The sequence below is a fragment of the Chenopodium quinoa genome, unplaced genomic scaffold (genome assembly GCF_001683475.1).
Source record: "Chenopodium quinoa cultivar QQ74 unplaced genomic scaffold, ASM168347v1, whole genome shotgun sequence".
Lineage (NCBI taxonomy): Eukaryota > Viridiplantae > Streptophyta > Magnoliopsida > Caryophyllales > Amaranthaceae > Chenopodium > Chenopodium quinoa.
In genome coordinates this window covers 291,710-311,960 of record NW_018744603.1, presented here as the reverse complement: position 1 = coordinate 311,960, position 20,251 = coordinate 291,710, and the positions used below count along the sequence as shown (strand labels likewise).

At 38.5% G+C, this 20,251-nt stretch overlaps 1 pseudogene; it reads left to right on the top strand.

Annotated features, from left to right (window-relative positions):
• The first annotated feature begins 5,348 nt into the window (after nt 1-5,348).
• LOC110699970 lies at nt 5,349-10,303 on the top strand (annotated as a pseudogene).
• The last annotated feature ends 9,948 nt before the right edge of the window (nt 10,304-20,251 follow it).

Here is a 20,251-nt window from a genome sequence, read left to right as displayed (position 1 = left end):
TATCAATTTTGAATCTTTATCAATTTATTAGATCCACCAAAGTTATAATTACTCATTCTTGTAAACTTAATTTTATTAATTCTACTAGATTAGGTCCCGTGTCATACACGGTTATCTTAATTACTTCATATATTAATTCTACAAAACAAACTGAGCTAGATACAAATAAGATGTTTATGGACAGCACTAGAAGCTAGGCTATTCTACGCATACAGTAGCAATTTCTTGACAAATAAACTGATTTCGAAACATAAATAATACGAAGTTTAAATCTTTGTTTTCAAATTATATAAATCTATCTCAAATTTCATTATAATTATCAATTTATCATAGAACTAGAAATAAACACTAAAACATAAAATTTTAACTTTGATGTCAGGTCAATCATCATAAACTAAAATTAATAAAAAAAAAAATACGATGTACTGTGCAAAATGTAGTCGATCATTTAGCAAGATTTCTACCTCTTGCTACACAAAATATAAGATGCTAGGTATAATAAAGTGGCAGTTGTGTTTTTAACATCATCTCCTTCACCATTAATTATATACACTACTGTAATTAATTAAATCAGGGTTTGCAGAAATTGAATTAACATTAACAATACAAAAAAAAAAGAAAAAAAAAGAGGAGAATCACGAGGGAGAAGAAGAAGATAACCTAACAAATGCGTGTTGATCGAGAATTCGAGATTAAGGTTACGTTTTTCTTTTTAAAATAAAATTAGGGTTACATTTCAGGTTAATAAAAAGACAGATTGATATTGAAAAAAACTAATAAATTACATCAATTGAATCTTTAAATTATAGATGTGGAATAAAGTTGTCCCCAAATTACAATTTACTTCAAGCTTTAATTGTGATGAATGAAAATAAGCGAAGGAGAAAAAAATTGAAGAACGTGAAAATAAAATAATCAGAGTTAAGTGTTTTTTAATTATAATTTACCTATATATATAATTTAGCAATGCATAGCAATGCATAACGTTTATAGTACATAGCGGTATTTGTCATGTACTGTAGACTCTCCCAAGAAATGTGAGTGGGACACAAATCCTAAGTGCATGAAAAAAATGTACATGCACATGAGTTGAGGCGTAAACATTTAAAGAAATATGGGCTATTTTTGGTAGTTGAGTGAATAAAAAAAAAATACGAAGACAATTTGGTCTTTTCATAGTGTCCAAAAAATGGAAACAATAAATTGGGACACCTAAAATGAAAAATGGGAAAAATGATATGGGGCACCCAAAATGAAAAAATGAGAAAAACACTATGAGACGAGTGGAGTAACATATTTGTGCAAGTAAGGTTATATTGGAAGAAAGAAATAACACAATATAAATAGATCCTTAGCGGCCAAACAAGAAAGTGTTGCAACCAATTATTATAACGTGGACGTAAAAGAAAAGTATTACGGAAGGAGTTTAGAAATTAACTAGGTTAGAGCTTGTGCCATACAAGCTGTCAATTTGGGTATTCAAGTCGGGTTCGGGCCGCGTCGAGTCAAATTAGGTTTTTAAGTTGAATTAGGATCAGGTTATATCGGGTTAATTTAGCCTCAGATCAAGTTAATTCAGGTTCAGGTCGGGTCAATTTTAGTTTAGATTATCCGGGTCGTTTACCTTTTTGGGTGTAGGTCGGGTTTGATTTGAGTCAAATTCAGATCGGGTTCAATTTCAGGTTCAGGTTGTGTTGAGTCGCAAAGTCGGGTTTGGGTTAATAGATGGTACATTTAGGATCGGGCTAGGGTTGGGTCAATAATAATGGTTTGATCAGATAATCTTAAAGTTAGATCATTCTTGGTTTTGGTTCAAATTCAATTCGAATATATCATGTGGTGAAGCTGAACAAAGGTATATAAGCTGAACAAATTGTACCAATATTTTGTTAAGGATTGAGGATTTGAAGAATTGTACAAGCTGAAAGAATGGTGTGTAAAATTTTATTAAACCTTTCATGACTCGAGTCAATAACAGGTTGTATGTGTTGGGTTATAACCGTTTTCAGGCTCTAACTAGTTCGGGTTCAGATTGTTATCAGGTCGGATTAAAATCGGTTGACGGTTACTGTTAGATTGGGTGCAGGTTCGGGTTTAAGACATTAAGTTTTGGATTAAATCGGTAATCGATTAACATCAGGTCGGGTTGCAAGTCACTAGTTTCACCCCATTGTTCGGGTACTGATCAAGTTCAGATCATTGCCGGTTCAGGTTGGGTTCTCGGGTCGGGTCAGCTTTTGACAGCTATACGTGCCATATATGCACGGTGATCATTATAGATTATTAATAGATAATTATTATAATCATAAATTAGTCGAGGAATAATAAAAGTATGTGATATGTTAAATTTTAATTGTAGCTTCTTATACACAATCAAAAATTAAAGTACGCAAAAAAATCCGAGCAATATTTTTTTATTGTAAAACAAATCACGAAATATTTTTAAGAATATAATTTTTGGTTTATAGTTGTCCGATTTTCTGTTTTAGAAAAATTATTTGTGAAATCTTTTTATTTTAAATATACTACATTAATATGGAATATATACAACAAATAATATTATTTTTGAAATTGATTTGTTTCCTTAATTAATAATTTTTTTATATTAAAAAATAATAATAGTTAAGGACACACTAGAAGATGATACGTGTCATTGCCGGTGTGTCTTTTAATATATATGATTGAATTGATTGATTTTTTAGACAATGCAGCGAGAGTAATATACTACCTCCGGTTCAATTTAGTTGCAACAATTTCCATTTTGGGGTGGTTCAAATTACTTGCAACAATTTTTTTTTTCTTCTTATTTGGTAATTTTTGGCCTGTAAAATGACATATATGCCCTTACTTTTTCTCTTAAACACTCTTATTAAATTACAAGTTTGATTTCATTAAATTAAACCCCAAGCTTAATTAATTAAACTCTCACCCCTTTAATTTTCTCTCTCCTCCTCCAACCCCCTTTTCATGGTGGCTTTGTGGTGTTAAGAGCGGTGGGGGTGGTAGATCAGCGGCGTGGGTTTGGTTTTGTGGGTGGGTTTCGTGGTGTCTGATCGTCGGGTTTCGTGGGTAGGTTTCGTTGGTTTGGTGGGTTGGTGGTGCTAGGTTTCATGGTTGAAGATCGGCGACGTGTGGGTTTCGTGGTTGAAGATCGGCGACGTGTGGGTTTCGTGGGTGTTGGATTCGTGGGTTACTGGGTGCATGAGGGGCGGTGGTGGTGGGTGGCTGGGTTCGTGGGTTGCTGAGTGCGTGAGGTGGTGGTGGGCTGGCGGGTTCCTGGGTTCGTGTGGTGGTTGGGTTCAGGGGTTGCTGAGTACGTGAGGTGGTGGTGGGCTGACGGCTTGATGGGTGCGTGGGGTGGTGGTGGTGCGTCGACGGTGCTGGGTATGGTACTGGGTGGTGGTGGTTGGTTTGGGTGATGATTGATTGGTGGTGTTGGTGGTGGTGGGTTTCTTAATTTAATTAAGGTTAAATTTGTTTTTTTTTGTTGAATTAATAGTTAAGCATATACCCTAATTTGCACATAATCAAGTTTTCAATCTTTTGTCTTGGTTTCCGCAAACATGTCCTTTGTTGCGACTAAAATGAACCGGAGGTAGTATTTATAGATGAATTAATTTTGATAATTTAAAAATCAATAAAATAAAATTTATTTATTTTATAAACTAAATAAAATCCGAACAAATATTTGGTCATTTAATTTAAATAATATTGAATATATAAAAGATCTTTTTTAAAATAGGTTTTTATATATTACAAACAAAAACTCTTACTATATAAGTATATATCAATCATTCCCGTCAAAAAAAATAAGTATATATCAATCATTGCATATCATTGATATACACAAAATCATACATCTACAATATAAATCAAAACTAGCATATATCATATAAATTGGATCAAATAATATTCAAATGGGATAAAATCATGATCGTTGTAGATGATTTTTGATATTATGGATGAATACTCTCTTTCACATTCATGTTTGTGACAGTGGAGTCTTTTGATTTATTGTAGTTTTGAAATCAAATAATATTTGATGCAATTGATTTTTGAAATATCAATAATATCAAAACTCTATATAAGTATATATCATCATTCCCGTAAAAAAAAGTATATATCAATCATTGCATATCATTGATATACACAAAATCATACATCTACAATATAAATCAAAACTAGCATATATCATATAAATTGGATAAAATAATATTCAAATTGGATAAAATCATGATCGTTGTAGATGATTTTTGATATTATGGATGAATACTCTCTTCCACATTCATGTTTAAGATATTGGAGTCTTTTGATTTATTGTAGTTTTGAAATCAAATACGGAGTAATATTTGATGCAATTGATTGATTTGTAGCTGTAAAATAAAATAAAATAAATAAATAAATAAGCAAATTTATTGCTTAAGTATTGGATATAGATTAAGGAAAACAATATACATAACTAGCTCTTAGGGAAACATGTAGATTGTAAAGAGCTAAACATAGAAAATACAAATTAATATAATATATATAACGACAATGATTTGCATGTGATTTTGACATTCATTTTTAAATTAATACCAAATTAATAATGATAATGATTATTTGGAACCCTTATTATTGCTACATATGAGTATATCATTAGTACCCATAAATTAATTAAAAATTGTGCATAGCCAATTTTAATAAGACTATAGAAATGTCTAGAAAATACTAAACAACTTGAATTACTCCTCGTAAGATCCTGTTCACTTTACCTTAAATAATTTTAGTTCTGTAAAAATAAATTCAATTCAATAAAAATAATTTCAATCCAACCCGTCAAAAAAAAAATTATAATAATAATTTCAATCTAGTAAAATTCAGTGACTTTAAAGAAGAATTATAATAATAAAAAAAAATCAGTAAAAATAATTTCAATTCAGCAAAAATGATTTCAATTCGGTAAAATTAATTTCAATTTCGTAAAAATATTTTCAGCTTAACAAAAATAAGGTGAAGTGAATGAGACCTTATTCATGAACATTAACAAATGCAATCGAGTGCATGTATCTTAACATACATGAAGAATCTCATAATTTGAACCAATATTTCAAGCACATCTTAATCAATCTTTGATTTCAAATACTAATCTCCTAGAAAAGAAGCAAATTAAACGAAAAATTATGCATGATAATACTTTTGGTAACAAAATATTCTTTCAATTTTTTAAAATGGAAGTAATATATCAGCTTTTGCAAAATTTGCATATATATATATATATATATATACATATCAAACATTATGTAGTGACAAATATAATTGTTCAAATTTTTCTGAAAAAAAATAATATAATTGTTCAAATTGATACAATGGTGTTTAGGAGGCGTCTTTCGATTGTTTCCATGGTTGTGGTGTTGCTATTATCAATTTCGATTTATGAATCAATGGCAGATGATAGTTGTAACAGATTCGAAGGGAGTTGGGTTTACGATCCTAGTTACCCTCTATACGATTCTTCGTTATGTCCATTCTTGAGCAAGCAATTTGATTGCCAGAAGAATGGTAGTCCTGATAAATTCTATCTTGGTTATAAATGGCAGCCTACTGGATGTAATCTTAATCGGTGGGTCCTAAGACCCCTAACTGTATGTCTGTATGTACTAATAAGTACGTTCTTTCCGTTTGTATTGTGTTATTCTATTCTCTTTTCTTTTCTTTTTTGAAAAAAAAATTAACAATATTTTTAGAGATTACTTTGAACGGTATTATTTTCAATTACTTAGGCTTCTTTCACTTTACCTTATTTTTCCTGAACTGAAATTATTTTTGCTAAATTTAAATTATTTTTAATGAATTGAAATTTTTAATAAACAGAAATTATTTTTGCTGAACTGAAATTATTTTTACTAAAGTAAATTTAATTTTTACTGAGCATAAATTGTTTTGGAAAAATGGAAAAGAAAAATCCAACCTTTGCAGTTTTTCCTCCTAAAAATCCAACCTTTATTTTATTCCTCAAAAATCCAACCTTTATACCCCACCTTCTCCTATAGATCCATTTGACCTCTAACCTGTTAAAATGGTTAAAAAGTTTTTTTTTTTTTATTTTATTTTTTATTTTTAATCCTTTCACTCCTTTTTCTCTCTCCTATCTCCTACAAACTGAAACAACAAAACCACCACGCACATCCGTCGCCACCACCACCTTTGCCACCACTTACCCCACCCTACCCAAACCCAGAACCGAAACCCTTCTCCCACTCCTACTTCTGCTCGAAACCACAAGCCCAGACTCAATTAAACCTTCGATTTGCTTTGATTGTGGGGCTGCCACCACCGATTTGCTTCGATTAAACCACAGCAGCCGTTAATTGTTGTTGTTGTTGGCGAGTTGATGTTGTTGGTGAAGAGAAATTGGTGGGCTGAAGTTTGTGGTTGTGTTGCTGGTGTCGTGTGGTGGCGAGCAAGGTGGATGTGGATTGGTGATTGGTGGGAACTTTGCAGCGTGAGGTTGGAGTTGGAGGGTGGTGCGGTTGTGATTGCGGGATTGCTAAAACGGAGATTGGAAATGGAGGTAGGGGCGGCTTGGTGGTGGGAGGAGTGTAGTGGGTTTTCCGGTGGAGAGGAGATTGGGGTTGATGGGTTCTGGTGGCAGGTGGCTGGTGGGCGGTGGGGATGTGGTGGTCAGGGAAGAGGGTGGGCGGGTTTCTGATTTTTTTTTGTTTTGTTTTTTTTTTTAAATTTTTTTGTTTAATTTATTTTTTTAATAATTAAAAAATGTTTTGCCCTATTAATAGTTGACACGTGGCATATAACTTATAAAAACAGGTCATCAACAAGTAATGAATCTATAGGAGAATGTGGGGTATAAAGGTTGGATTTTTAAGGAATAAAATGAAGGTTGGATTTTTAGGAGGAAAAAGTGCAAAGGTTGGATTTTTCTTTTCCATTTTTCCTTCTTCTTTTAAGGTAAAGTGAACAGGGCCATTTTTTAATGCATAAATATTGGAGAAAATAAGTTTCATACAGAATGAAATAAAATATCCTATGATTTGAATGTGATCAAAATTTGATCATATGTAATGAATGTGGGAAAAAAATTGGATCAGAGAGGTGTATTAGAGATATAGGTATATTAATTAACCTAATAAACAATAGAAATGACCTAAAACAAATGTAGAGAAATTTTTTTTTCAATAAATTTTATATGTGGATGGCCACATCGTATGATCAAGTTATATAGGTTATTGAGTTAGTATTACAATGGTTACTTGATCATTGTTATAAGCGTTACTTGGTGACTATTACAAGAGTTACTCGGTCATTGTTGTATGTAGGAGTTATTCTGTTATTTTACAAGCGGTCATATGGTATGATAGAAAATCTTACGTCGACCTAGTCCACAATAACATTATTGTGGACCTAAGGTTTATACACACGTAACTAGCAGTCTGACATTATATTCAACATAGTGACCCCTAATTTTAATATAGTAACCTTATTTTTTAACATAGTAATCTTTTTTAAAACTTGTGTGACCTTTAATGTTATTATGAATTTAAAGTACGACATTTATTGAATAGTGACCTAATTTTAACATAGTGATTATTATTATTCATATTGAACATTATATTAAAATTTTCATTAAAAAAATTAACCTCTTATAACTTTTATAATGTCACACTAACTTTTATTTCAAACCTGGCTAATAACTTTTTTTTTTTTTTGAAACAAATCAATTCATTAATAAAAAGTCATCCGCCATCTACAAATGAAATCTAAATTAACAAATACATAAAATTGAATCAAATTAGGTTTTCCTTCATCAGAGCTACGATCGTTGAAAAGATCTTGCACTGTGGTACATCTCTCGCACACATCGCTGGAATATACAACCTTTTCGGAGAGACGGTCTAACGATTTGTTGTAGCCGTAAGGATGATTCTCATCTGATTCGCCTGAACACATTTGAAAATTTGACAACCGTTGCGATCCTGAACAAATCTTTACCAAAGAACTGACAATAGGGCAAAAGATGATTACTTTTTTGATGAACCCTAACACACAAACAAACCCTAAACAAAAACAAACAACTAAACTAACGAAAACAATCACGCACAAAACAATCATATTATATTTATTTTAATATAACAGTCTTTTGTTTTTTTTTTTATTAAAACAATCATATTGTCTATGGTCCACAATAAATTATTGTGAACTAGGTTCATTTAAGAATTTGTAATGGTATGATCAGCCGCGCACAAAACACGATAAAAAGACATGCGACATTTACAAATGAAATTTAATAAGTACAATAATTATTGTGTATACCCTTATTTTAAAGTTGGTGTAAACAAATGACCAATTAATCACGCACTTTTTTCTGAATTGATTATTACTTACAAATTGCAGGTTAGATGTAAATGAATTTTTTACTACCTCCATTATATATTAGTTGCAACTTTGGGTATTATTTGTGAGAGATAAAATATTCCAAAGTTGCAACTAATATGTAACGGAGATAGTACAAGATTTCAAGGAAAGAAAATATTGTTTGTGGGAGATTCACTAAGCGTGAATCAATGGCAATCCCTAACCTGCATGCTTTATGCGGGCAGTCGTAAACCTATTCCTAATCACGACTTGGCGGAGCAAAGCCAGCAATCTCCCTTGTACACTTTTCAATTTCCTGTAAGTCACTTTCCATGCAATATATCCATTACTCCGTATTAAAATCGTTCTTAAATTAATAAAAAAAAAAAAAAAAAAAAAAAACCAAAATTACATCAATGAAATAGTACTCCATATGGATTTTTAAATTTTTTTTATTTTTAAATATCTTTAGATTTGTATTTTACGCAATTTTCAATGTACAATTTAAAGTTTTTCACCATTAGCAAAATAAATTTAATATTTTATAACATACTCCGTATATATTTGTAAAACTTAAAAAAATGTCGATATTATAAAACTATGTATGTAGACAATATAGACGAATTTATATACAATGAGAATTTAACTTTTTTTTATATATGAATTAAAAAAAGCGGTAAATTTTTTTTAAGTTTTACTAAATTAATAGTAAATGAAAAGATTAAAAAAAATGTAGAGAGTAACAAGATTATATGACTATTAAGAAAGACTTATTTAGTCATTTACACTTGAACATTTTCCTGACTTATTTACAAATTATACTTGTATATGCAATTGTAGGAGCATAATCTCACAATTGATATGCAATGGCATCAATATTTAGTCGACATAGATGTTGAAACAATAGGCAGGGTTTTGATGCTTGAATCCATCAAGAGCAGTAGTCATGTATGGAAGGATTATGACTTGCTTGTCTTTGATAGTTGGCATTGGTGGTTTCACGACAGTCCCAATCAACCGTATGTCTCACTCAACTTATATACTTTCGGAATAAATACTCCTACCACCTTAATTTAAGGTGTTTGACGTTTTTTATTTTTCAATTCGCTTCTCGTTGGCAGCCTCTTATTTAAAAGTTAAGAGGTATACACACTCTCAAATTCAATACAAAAATACCACATATTCTCCCATCCATGCATATACTTTCTTTATTAAAATAACAATTGATAATCACACTCCAAAACTCCGCCAATATGCCCTAATTAATCGAGTACACACTAAATTAAGGCGGATGGAGTACTAATTAATGCCTTATAATTTTATTTATTTAATGTTGTTCGTCTATGTATGAGTGAATTTATAGATGGGATTTCATCCAGTTGGGAAATGAAACAAAGAAGGATATGAATCGTACATATGCATTCGAGATTGCTCTTAAAACTTGGGCTAATTGGGTTGATTCCGAGGTTGATCATACCAGAACCAAAGTTTTTTATCAAGGCATCTCACCAAATCACTTACGGTAAGATAATTTAATTACTACTCGTATTTTTCTTATCCTTCAGGAACACTTTTTTTTTCTAAATAATAATATTTTTCCATGGAAATGGCAGTTGAAGTGATTTTGGAAAACCAGCAACACAAAACTGTGTAAACGAGCAAAGACCCGTAAATGGATCAAAAAGCCTTAGCAACACCAAGCCCAGGAATTGAAATAGTGAAGAACATATTGGGCCAAATGAAGAATCCACCTTTCTTTTTGGACATTTCATTGTTGTCCGAATTAAGGCCTGATGCACATCCTCAAAAATATGGTGACTCAAAAACTGGTCCAGATTGCACACATTGGTGTCTTGCTGGTCTTCCTGATTCTTGGAATTTACTCCTTTATGCTTCTTTATAATTTTGTAAGCCTTTTTTTCTATAAAAAAAATACAATTTATTAATGGACACACAAGAATAATGAATCAAATTTATTTTTTTCTTTATATGTGAAATTAATGGTACCTCCCATTAGAAATATTTTTTGTATTGACGATGTTGAAGTATGTCCTATCAATATCATTGATCTTTATATAGGAAGAAATAAGAGACCTTAATAATTTTTAATTACGGTTCATATTCGTCCTCTATGATTTTAGAAAAAAATAATTCAATCTTCCATTATGAAAAACGTAAAATATAATATTTACTGCTATCATGTATAACAGTCGTGTATTGTATGGATCAAAATGCTATATTTTCAGAATTACGACAAATCCTAGCGTATCGTCCTTTAATAAATTTCTGCAGTTTGTTTGTTTAAAACTTTAAACATATGTAAAGAAAAAAATAATTAAAATGCTAGGGTTTTTTTTTTAAATGTAATTAAAATGTTAGTTGAGTTAAAAGAGTGTGGGCAAAATGTTACTTTTTTTGTTAATTGTTTTTGAAAGAACATACATTTATTCATTTTTAACAACTTAATTAAATTATTATAATTAAATTTTGAAATATGGAATATTTTTTATATATTTGTTTAGATCTGAAGAGATTTGTTGAACAAATTAGTACGTTACTTTAGACAAAGACAAACCAATTTCCCATTTACCAAATTATATTCATCCCTATTTATTGCTCACATGTAGATCAATCCACATACATATCTAACCAATTCATAACACTCAAATTTAATTAATCTCATTAGCTTGTCGTTTTTGCTCCAGTTAAATTAACTTAATAATCATTGAATCAAATGAGATACAATCCCAAATTTTATTTCAAACACACACACTAATAATTAACTTAAATCAACTGGATAGTTGTTTTGTTGATGCTTATTTTATACCATTAGTGATTAGGGGATTTTTATCCTCCAATCACCGTCTGACAAGTGGACCAACCAGGTTCCGCCACGTGTCCTTCACGTAGGCCAATAGGAGCCTGCCACGTGTCAATCACAGATACGTCCTCTGCGGACCAATTGAGACACGCCATGTGTCCGCCCATGCCAAATGGGAAAACCGGCCACCAAGGCCCAATCCTGTTTAGAGGCCCGGTCAGCCCTAGGTTTACCCTAAACCTAGAGAGTGGCACGCTTCTCAAGACTATAAATACTCCTCTTAATCCTCATTAAGAGGAGGACAGAAGAAGGAGAATCAGAGAGAGAAAAAAGTGACAGAACACTAATCACTCACGGATTATACATTAAACACTCTCACCTAGAGAGACCTCATTACTTTAATTTCCGTAATCATTACTCCTTAATCAGGTACTAACTTGACCGTTGGAGGCGGAGCTCTCAGGAGTCTCCGTTATTTTGCAGGTACAGGCGTCCGGTTCCAGTCTCGGAATTGTAACTCTCCCGCAGGACATCAGAAAACCCCGAAACATTTGGCGCCGTCTGTGGGGAGAGTACTTCTGAGATGGCATCCAAGTCTGTACCGACTCCTGAAGAGAGGCGTCCCCTAAGCGACCCTCAAGTTCAGTCGGACCATGACACTGACAGTGAATTTGAAGTGGAAACTCATACAGCTCCAGACGGGACCCTAAGGGCCCGACGTACCCATCATACCGAAAGGAGGGAACGGGAGCATCTTCAAACAGGAAGCGAGCCAGCAGGCGCCCAGCCTGCTCGGCAACAGCCGACTGATGGGTCTGCTCCCATCACAAGGAACGAACTCATGACCCTCATGAGGGGATTCAAGGGAGAGATTCAAGAATTGATCAACAAACAGCCGCCTGCTTTAGTCAGAGAACAGTCGGCCAAAAAACCTTCCACTTCACTGAAGAGGAAGCCAGTTCAAGGGCGAGAGGCGACTCCTCATCCTAAATCCAAGAAGCGGGAGTCGCTTGCTCTTGATTTCACAAAATTCCGTCATCCGATGGGAAATAGGAAACCTGTTCGTCACATTCAGGCGGACGGGTCGAAGAAAACATACACAGACGCTCGTCTGCTGTTAGAACAGAAGAAGAGTGATCGACTGTCAGAGTCGGCCTCTACTTCAAATTTTCAAGAAAGTTTACAAAATACCTCCATGAGGCATACACAGTCGTACCATGAGAGTCAGTCAGGCGGTACCTCCCGTCAGTCCGGCTTTCATAGTGCCCAAGCGGTACCAAATTTACCATTTGTGCCGCAACAACAGTATTTTATGCAGCCACCTCCATTTGGTGGACCTGCAGCAAAAAACGTCCAACCTATGGACTGGCAGCTACGGTTGCTTAGACTTGGTGAACAGCCGTCGGCCTTCTCCAAGGAAATTACTGAAGCTGCTCAGCCGGCCAAAGTAAAAAATGTACTAGTAGGCGCCTATGACGGCACTACTAACCCAGAAGACCACCTGATGGCATTCACAAACCTGATGTACCTTCAAGGGTTGGATGATCCCACTTGGTGCAAGTGTTTCCCAGCGACTCTCAAGGGAATCGCACAGCAATGGTTCGGCAACCTGCCGACTGGTTGTGTAAACAGCTTCAGGACGCTTGCTTACTTGTTTGCCTCCAACTTCGCCATGAACATCCCTGCAAAGAAAACGACCCTTGATTTGGGAACAGTTCAGCAGGGTGAGAAGGAGGGGCTTCGTTCTTACATCAGGCGGTTCAACCTGATGAGAATACAGATTCAAGGGTTATCGGATGAGGTAGCCTATACTGACTTTTTTAGAGGTCTTAAAGACGGGTCTACCTTCAAATTTGACTTAGTTCGAAAAAGGGTGGCGACTCTTCAAGAGGCCTTGATTGAAGCAGAAGCCTATATACAGGCGACTGATCTGTGTACGATAAAACAGTCGGACGGGAAAAGGTTCGACAAAAGAGAAGGACGACAGAAACAGTCGTCTCACAAAGAGGAGAAAAGAAAAGAGGTCTGGGCGGCCGATTCCTCTAAACAGCCGGCCCAGAAGAAGAAAAAAGAATTCAAACCATACTCCCCAAAGTATGTGTTTAACAAGGATAACCAGTTTATCCTACAAGAAATAAAGGGACGGTTTTCAATTGAGAAGCCGGTCCCCATGAAGGGTTCTGCAAACAACCGGAACCAAGACAAAGTCTGTGCTTATCATGATGACGTTGGTCATCACACCAATGACTGCATCAGTCTCATGCGGTACCTAGACCGCTTGGCTGAGCAAGGTGATCTTGACACTTATGTCAAGAAATCTACGGGGAACACTTCCTCAAAAAAGCAGTCGGCCAAAAAGAATCAACAGGCCGACAGTTCCGATACAGATGATGCAGTCGTCTACACCATTGCAGGCGGCTTCTCAGGAGGCGGCCCCACTATTAGGGGCAACAAAGATAATATAAGGCGGTTAGATGTAAATTCCGTTCACCAAGAACGGCCGTCCAAATATACGTTTCCTGAGATTGTCATTACTGAAGAGGATCTAGGAGGGGTAAGGGGGCCGCATGATGACCCTCTTGTTATTGAATGTAAAGTGGCCAACCAGAGAGTTGGCCGAATCCTCATAGATACCGGGAGCTCCTCAGATCTCATCAGCAGCAAATGTCTGTCAAAACTGAAATATCAGACGGACTGCATACATCAAGCCTCCCACCCTTTAATAGGGTTTGGAGGAGGAGTCGTCCACCCACTGGGACGAGTAGATTTACCTATTCGCCTAGGCGAAAAAGGGGAAGGACGACACATGGTAGTCCGGTTCCTAGTAGTAGAGGAACTCTCGGCCTACAACATGATCCTGGGTCGACCAACCCTGAATAATTCCAAGGCTGTTATAATCCCGTCTCTTATGCTGCTTAAGTTTGAGAGGGATAATGGAACAGTCGGCTCCCTAAGGGGAGATCAGAGGATGACCCGAGAATGCTATCTCTCGGATGTCAAGCCCACTGTTATGGCCACTGGGTCAAGTGGAGAAAAAACAGACCTTGACAATGTCAAGGAGAGTGCGCCTGTTCAAGAAACAGGCGACAAAAAGAGAAAGGCGTCACAGTCAGAGTCCGCAAGAAAAGCAAGAAAATAGCAATCATTGGCAGAGGAGCGGCCGGATGAGTTCCGCCCTCAGCCGGCTGGTGAGCATGCGGACCTGATCTTAGACGATTCACGTCCTGACCGAACAGTCAAAGTTGGGACGACTGCTCTGAGAAACCTTGGTGACGACTTTCACAACTTATTAAAAGAATACAAGGACATCTTTGCATTTGAAGTCCATGAAATGCCAGGCATTAGTCCTGATCTGGCAGTACATAAACTCGCTGTGGATCCGAAAAAGAAGCCGGTACGGCAAAAGAAGCGGAACCATGGCGAAGAAAGAAGTCAGGCGGCAGCCGCCGAAGTTAAAAAATTACTTGATGCAGGATTCATTCGGCAATGTTACTTCCCAGACTGGGTTGCAAATGTGGTGCTTGTTAAAAAGCCGAATGGTACCTGGCGAATGTGTGTAGACTACACAGACTTGAATAAGGCGTGCCCCAAAGACAGTTACCCTCTGCCTAAAATTGATAGCCTGGTCGACTCAACAGCCGGCCATGCGTTGATGAGCTTTATGGACGCCTACTCTGGTTTCCATCAAATTCCTTTGTGGAAGAAAGATCAGGAGAAGACGGCCTTCGTCACTGATCAGGGGTTATACTGTTACACGGTCATGCCGTTTGGTCTTAAAAATGCCCCAGCCACCTTTCAACGTATGATAAACACTGTGTTCTTTGATCAACTTGGGAGAAATGTCGAAGCATATATTGATGATATGATTGTCAAGTCTAAACTACAGACAGATCATCTGTCGGACCTCCGAGAAACTTTCGCCACACTCAGGCGGCACCATGTCATGCTCAATCCCAAGAAATGTGTATTTGGAGTTGAGTCTGGGAAATTTCTCGGATTCCTTATCAATCAGAGAGGAATAGAGGCGAACCCTGAGAAGGTACAGGCGGTCATCGACATGCAGTCGCCCCGTACCGTCCGAGAGGTTCAGAAATTAACAGGTTGTCTGGCTGCCTTGGGGAGATTCCTAAGCCGATCAGGCGACAAATGCCTATACTTTTTCCAGGCAATTAAGAAAAAGGCAAGGTTTGAATGGGGGCCGGATGCTGAGACCGCCTTCCAGAAATTAAAAGTTCATTTGCATTCCTTGCCGAGGCTGGTCAGCCCTTTGCCCAAAGAAGTACTTTACATGTATTTGGCCGTCTCTGATCATGCGTTAAGCGCTGTGCTCCTTGCTGAAAGGGACGGCTGTCAGCTCCCGGTCTACTTTGTCAGTCATGTACTGAAAAATGCCGAGTTGAGGTATCCCCTAGTGGAGAAATTTGGTCTTGCACTCTTTATGGCTGTTAAAAAATTGAAGCCCTACTTTTTGGCACATGCAGTCGTCGTGTATACAGACCAACCTATCAAGCGGCCCCTTACCGTCATGGAGTCGTCAGGACGAATGATCAAATGGGCCATAGAAATTCAAAGCCTCGAAGTTACTTTCGAGCCTAGAAAAGCAGTGAAGGGGCAAGCCTTTGCTGACTTTATTGTAGAGATGATTCGTCCTCCTGACTCTCAAGTTCCAGACCAAGTCTGGAAGGTATATGTGGACGGAAGCTCTACTTCAAATGGTTGTGGAGCAGGCGTCGTATGTCAATCTCCAGAGGGCGACAGGTTCGAGTATGCTCTACGCTTCAGTTTTCAGGCTTCAAACAATGAGGCAGAATATGAAGCTTTACTAGCCGGGATCCGCATGTGCAAGGCGGCAGGGGCAAGAAAAATAGACGCCTGTTCTGATTCACAATTGATAGTGAGTCAGTACAATGGCGAATACGAAGCAACTCATCCGGCCATGATCAAATATTTACAGGCGGTCCGACAAGCAGTCGGCTCCCTTGAGGATTTCCATCTAATCCAAGTGCCGAGATCAGAAAACAACCAGGCAGATGCACTGTCAAAATTAGCATCATCCGCCTCCTCCGATACTCCACGAACTGTTTTTTGGGAAGTAATGGAGAAGAGAAGCATCGAGGAAAACCCTATTGGAATCCTAGACAGAAGCTCAACCTGGATGGATTCAATCAGGGCATATCTTACAAACGGTACGCTGCCGGATGATCCTCAACAGGCGGCAGCACTGAAAAGACGAGCCACCAATTTTGAAATTATAAAGGGGGAACTTCACAAAAGGGGGTACCTACAACCTTTCTTAAAGTGCGTTACTCCAGAAAAGGGACGAGAGATACTAGACGATCTCCACTCTGGTTACTGTGCTTCACATATAGGTGGAAGGACGCTTGCTCAAAGGGCAAGGCGCCAGGGCTACTTCTGGCCTACCTTAGAAGCTGATGCAATGGAGATGGTGAAAAAATGTGACAAGTGCCAAAGGTTTGGCAAATTAATTCACCGTCCGGCTACTGACCTCACTACCATTCATAGCCCACTACCGTTTGCAAAGTGGGGCATGGACATTCTGGGTCCATATACGCCTGCTACAGGCGGCAGAAGGTATATACTTGTTGCCGTTGACTACTTCACTAAATGGGTAGAGGCGGAGGCTGTAAAGGGAATCAAGACGAAAGATGTAATTTCATTCATTTGGAAAAACGTCATCACTCGGTTCGGGGTTCCCATGTCTATGGTTTTTGATAATGGTCCCCAATTTGAGACGCCTGTTCTCAAAAGCTGGTTGGGTGACCAAGGAATTGCAAACTACTTTGCTTCTGTCGGCCGTCCACAAGCAAACGGCCAGGTAGAAGCCTTTAATAAAATCATCTCAGACGGTCTCAAGAAAAAGATTGAACGAGCAGGCGGCCTATGGGCGGATGAACTACCACATGTTCTCTGGGCCATTAGGACGACTGAAAAAGGGGCGACTGGAGAAACTCCATTCCTCCTAACTTATGGTGCGGAAGCTGTTCTTCCAATAGAACACTACGAGCCGACTCTTCGAGTAATGCTATATGACGAAGAGGCAAACTGGGAAGCCATGCGCCTGGCGTTAGACTCACTCCCTGAAAAGAGGGGCAATGCTGTTTTGCGCCATGAGATCTATCGCCTGAGAATGACTAGATCATACAACAGAAAAGTGTACAGGCGTCCACTCAAAGTAGGGGACTTTGTACTTAGAAAAATGGAAGCAGTTGGTAGGGCTAATGAGTCTGGCAAACTAACTCCCAACTGGGAAGGACCCTACCGAATCTATGAGGAAGTCAGGGACGGTACCTACCGTCTGGAAACACCAGACGGACAACCGTTGCCTCGAACTTGGAATGTAGATAATCTTAAAAAATATTTCTTCTGAATGATGTAAAGTAAAGAACTACTTAATAAAGTTCGCACTTACTATTCAATTTTGTATTACGAGGGGCATGCCGTCTGTACCTTTACAGTCGGCTACTCTCCATTGAGTTTTTCACTCTATCTTCAGAGGGGCATGCCGTCTGTTCCTTTACAGTCGGCTACCCTCCATTGAGTATTTTACTCACAATACTTGGCTAAAAAGGTTAGGGCCTGGCCGACCCTGTGCCTAACAGGCGGCTACCCTTCTTTTACTTAGCACCTACGTTCACCAAGAACTTACCAAGGCCACAGGCCGAGTGATTAGACCAGGCGCCAAGCCAACTGATCAATTTATAAAACTAATACGACCTGTCCCAACATCATAGCAGGCGTCCGACGGCATCCCTCCGGATGAAATTCGTCGCAGAGAGCAGCTCCCTTTTGGGTGGAACATTGTTCTATAAACTAATTACACGGCACCTATACGACTGTCCCCAAGGGCAACCACGTAGCCGTTTTTGAGACAAGGATAACTCTATCACTAACCAAACCAGTGGTAGCAGTTGACATCTGAGTCAGATAACCGCCTGTATTACTTGGGATAAATGCAGGGGGTACCTATTGAGTTAATAGCCAACAAACATTGGCGAATCAAGGGGTCTAGCCGGCCTACGCCGCCTGGTACCTCTACTTCTCAAACAAAAGTGGCGGCGACTGAGTAACTCCAACGTTAACTCATAGTCACTCCTTCAAACTTGGTATGGAACCTAAAAGGTTGGAGTCGTCCGCCTGTTTAAACAAACAGGGGCACTCAAACCCCTATTCCTACCTGGTAACCTATTGAGTTAATAGCCAATAAACATTGGCAAATCAAGGGGATCAGCCGGCTTCCGCCGCCTGGTACCTCTACTACTCAATCTAGATTGTGACGAAGACTAAGTAACTCTTATGTTAACGTAATAGTCACTCAAACTTAGTATGGAGCCTAAAAGGTATGAGTCGTCCGCCTGTTTTTAACAAACAGGGGCTCTCAACCACTACTCTTGCTGGGTTAACAAATTATGGGTTAACAAATTACGAGTTAAAAGCCAACATTGGCAATAAAGGGAAACAACCGGTACACGCCGCTTGTTATCCTACTTAATTCCTTTGCGACTAACACTCTTTTTACTTGGTCAGACCGATTAAATAAATGGCCGACTGATCGCCCAGCTTGGAAACAGACAACCAGTCGTCCAGGGGCATAGGCGGACCATCCGTACTTATCTACAATCGGCCATGCAAAACAGTCGATATAGTGTACAATGCAATATCAAAAATTCAACACTTAGACAAATTTCAAGCAAAGAATGATTTCATTAATAGATAAAAATATTCAGAACCCCGGCCCCCTGGCCGGGTAATTACAAAAGCAAACGGCACGCAGGCCGTGGAAAAAATACTTAAAGCTTAAGAAGGGGGCAGTTCAGTATCAGCAGCTGCCGCCTGGTCAGCACTCTTCTTGCTGGACTCGGCTTTAGCTGCACCCTCTTTTGATGCCTTACCCCCAAGTGGCACAAGCGCCACAACCGGCTCTTCCTCCTCCAACGCACCTTCCAATGCCTCTTCTTCAGCAGCCGCCAGGATCTGTTGATTATATGTTTCCGAACACTGGCGGTACGTTCTTTCCCAGGAGGCAAAGTCGGCACTGGGGAACAGTCGTTCCCAGGTCATGCGCTGGATTTGAGCGGAGTCTTCCACCATCTCCCGGACGAGCTCTTTCTTCTCTTGCTCGGCCTTTTCCGAGAGCTCTTGGGTAAGACTCTTCTCTTGGTTCACCAGGCGTTCTTTTACGTTGGCCAAAGATTTCTCCATGGTTTCGTAAGAGTGCATTTTTTGGCGAAGAGGCTTCAGCTCGGCCTTAAGGTTTGTGACGGTCGCCTCCAGCTCGTCAACCTTCTTTTGGGCCGCCTCTAACTGAGCCCGAACAGCGGCGGTAGCCTGCGCCTGATAATAAAGAAGATCAATGGTCAGTACTTCATTTTGGGCAATTTGAAACATTGCCTTATCACAGCTGGAGGCGGCCATAGCTTTTGCGGCCTTTACCTCTTTGTTTTTCCGATCAATCGGCTTGCGAAGGCTGTTGACTCGGAGCAGGGCCTAAGTACAAAGAAAAACAGGCGTCAGCTTCCAAGAAAAAAAAAAAAAAGATAACAGGCGTCCTGGAACTCAAAAACTCAAGTATACCTCAGCAAGGATCCCTGAAATCCCATCAAGGTCAAGGGTGCCGGCACCCCTGACCGCCTCCCTGTCAGATGGAGGAACTACTTTAACCATGGACTTGGCTACCTCAACCAAGTCAAGCCCCTGAGGGCCGGCTGCATTAAGCGAAAGGAAAAACAAGTTAGACCTAGTCAAGAAGGAAGCAAGAGTGAGTTTTTACAAGTGAGGGTCCATACTACTAGGCGGCCCCGCCGGGGTTTTTGAAGAAGTGGCCGGCTGCTTCTCAGCCGCCACCGTTTTCCTGGAAGACCCAGGAGAGCTTGCAACAGTCGTCCTCCAGGCCTTGGGGTCCGGCTGTTGCGAGGAAGAAGCCCTCGGAGTGCCAGACTGAAAACAAAAAGAGTTAGTATATGCATAAGACAACTAAAAGAGGAAGAGTTTTCGAAGCTTACCAAGGGTGCCCCCTTGTTGGGGGAGTCGGCATAAGACTGTTTCATGAGCGAGGCCCGC